The sequence below is a fragment of the Carya illinoinensis genome, chromosome 3 (genome assembly GCF_018687715.1).
Source record: "Carya illinoinensis cultivar Pawnee chromosome 3, C.illinoinensisPawnee_v1, whole genome shotgun sequence".
Lineage (NCBI taxonomy): Eukaryota > Viridiplantae > Streptophyta > Magnoliopsida > Fagales > Juglandaceae > Carya > Carya illinoinensis.
Window position 1 is genome coordinate 26947811 of NC_056754.1, and position 3024 is coordinate 26950834.

Genomic DNA, 3024 nt, shown 5'->3' on the forward strand with positions numbered 1-3024 from the left:
TTCAAAATCCTAATCAGTTATGATAAATTATGGAAAAGATATGTGCAACAAACGGGCCTATATATACTGGTAATTTTTAAAGATTTGAGGCGATAATCTTTCTAAACTGACTTTGGCATCAAAGTGTTTGCAGGAAGAATCCCCTCAAGTTTCAACAAAGAAGAACGGTTGTGCTGTAGGAGATTGGAAGTGAGACACGTTCCGAACAGTGGCGCCGTCTGTGGGATCTATATTTTCTGCAACCAGCGTGCTTTTCACATGCCTACTACTATGCGATCACAAGTAACCAGAGACCGAGAAGCGAACACAATAGGGATGGAGGTGAGGTGGGCAGATATGGAAGAAAAACTGAAGAAGGCGATAGATCTAATAGAGCAACTGTAGAAAAAAAAATGAGAAGTTAAGGCAATAGCATGTTGCTACGCCGCCAGTCGATGGACAAACGGAAGAGGATGCCCATAGTGCAGGCGGGGTCGATACTGAAGAACTGAAAAAGAAGAAACTGCATGACAAGCTAAAAAGTCTTGTTGACAAATATGAAGAGTTGGCAAGGAAGATGGGAAGGATCTTCCTCGGTAGAACAAATGCTGAACCGTATAGATCTCCCCTACAGTGACAAAGTTATGGCAGTGCCCCTCCTACCTAAATTCAAGGTTCCCCAGATTGACGTGTACGATGGGTCCAAAGACCCAGTAGAACACTTGGAAAACTTTAAGGTGCATATCATACTCCAAGGCTTCCCTGGAGAAATCACATGTCGAGCTTTTCCCTTGACCCTAAAGGGAACAGCGAGAGGGTGGTGTAGAACTCTCTGACTAGGATCAATCAACAGCTTCGAGGAATTGGCCAAACAGTTCTTAACACAATTTATGCCAAGTAGAAGACATACCTTTTAACAGTTAAGCAGAGAGAAGAAAAAAATTTGAAGACATACCTCACCCGCTTTAATATAGAGAGATTGACAACCGAAGATCAAGATGAGAAGATCACTCTGGCCGCCCTCCTGGGTGGGATCTGGCCGCACAGCCCTTTTATGGCCGATTTAGCCAGAGGACCCCATCTACTCTGAGAGAGTTCATGGACAGGGCAGATGATTTCATAAATGCTAAAGATACACTACAAGCTCTTGTAGACCCAAGAAGAGATGAGCAGAGGGTAGAACGTAAGACCAACCCAAGCGACAAGAAACTTACGTCAGGTCATCGAGAAATAAGACAAGAAAGGCAACCAGAGCACAACAATAGATTAATGTACAAGAAAGGGAGGAGCCGGATAGAGAGTATCGCCAGTCTAGAGCAGACAATCGTTATTGCAAATACCACCAGACAGGTTCGTATTGGATAGAAGACTGCACGACCATGAAGAAAAGGGTCACTGAACTTGTAGGCACGGGAGAGTTAGAGCGAATGGTTGTAGAAAGCTTAAACCCTAAGCGACGGTACGAACGAGAACACAGCCAACAAAGAGAGGACAGCCCAAGTAGGTGGCAAGATACTCGTGGCAGCAATAGGGACAGAGTGCTCTCAAATGATGATAGGGACAGGGCGCCCCGAGGAGAAATCAGATGAAGTTTCCCAACCGACGGTGGGACGAGAGAAACATATGGCGAGCAGCCTTCTCGCCTTGGAAATACAGAGCACTTGAAGAACCTTACCCATGATAACAAAGTTTTTATTTTCTATTTGATTTATTGATGAGACTCTTTTTGCATATTTCTGGAACATCTAGCAAACATTAAAATTAACAATTCTATTTGTGTGCTGAATAAAGTGCCCCTTATAGATAAGTCTCGCTTTACCCATAGAAGCGGATGGCGGTCAAGTCTTCACGACATTGCAAAAGGTGGGAAAGGTCAGGGACTGCCTGATCCTTAAACACCAATGACGAGTTATCACACTCGCAGTGCCATGTAAAAGAGGGCGCGTAGGTCCTCAAACTACACCAACCCTAAACATCAAAGGCAAGCTATCAACCCGCGGTGCCATGAAAAAAATGATGCATAGGTCCTCAGACCACGCTGACCCTAAACACCAAAGGCGAGCTATCAACCTCACAGTGCCATGAAAAAAATGGCGCATAGGTCCTCAGACTACGCTGACCCTAAACACCAAAGGCGAGCCATCAACCTCGCGGTGCCATGAAAAAAAGGGCACGTCAGTTCTTAGACCACACCGACCCTAAACACCAAATGCGAGCTATCAACATTGCGGTGTCATGAAAAAAATGGCGTATAGGTCCTCAGACCACACTGACCTTAAACACTAAAGGCGAGCAATTAACCTCACGGTGCCATGAAAAAAAGGGCGAGTAGGTGCTCAGACCACACTGACCCGTGCCATGTACAAAGGAAACCCCACGACACCCAAGTTAATCTTCTCACTAGGAAGCCCATCGCCACTATAGCAAGGCTCAGGTATTTAAATCTTCTCTCTTTTCCTGCTTTTTTCCTCTCTCTTTTCCACCAAGCTCCACCACCATGCTCCCTAGATACAAAGGAACCACCAGCACCATTCCACCTCCCCCACGAGCCCCTCTCTCTCTCTACCCGAAATGGGTTTCTCTAGCTTAGATCCACCACCGACAACCTTAGCACCACTGTACTCCACCTCCTCTGCCACCAAGCACCTCCACCAACCTCCCTTTACCTCCCTGATGACTTGTAAAATTTCGTATTATAGATTTTACAAGATTGCTCGAGCGGAGGCGTTTGGCCGCTCGAGCGAATTTAGGAAAATTCAAACGCTCGACATTGAGCTCGAGCGGGTTGCTGGAAAACAAAGATCGCTCGAGTGGAGACATTGGCCGCTCGAGCGAAATCAGGCAGAGTCGAACGCTCGATGTGCGCTCGACACCCCGCTCGAGCGAACATGAGCGCACATCGTAATTTGACAAATCTAGAGTCTTCCGCCGTCACACCATATAAAAGTGATTTTTCACTCTATGGCCGTACCTTTTGACTGGAGAACATTTTTTGGGACAGAAAAACACAGTTAGAAGGATTCAAATCATCTGTTTTGGAATCAT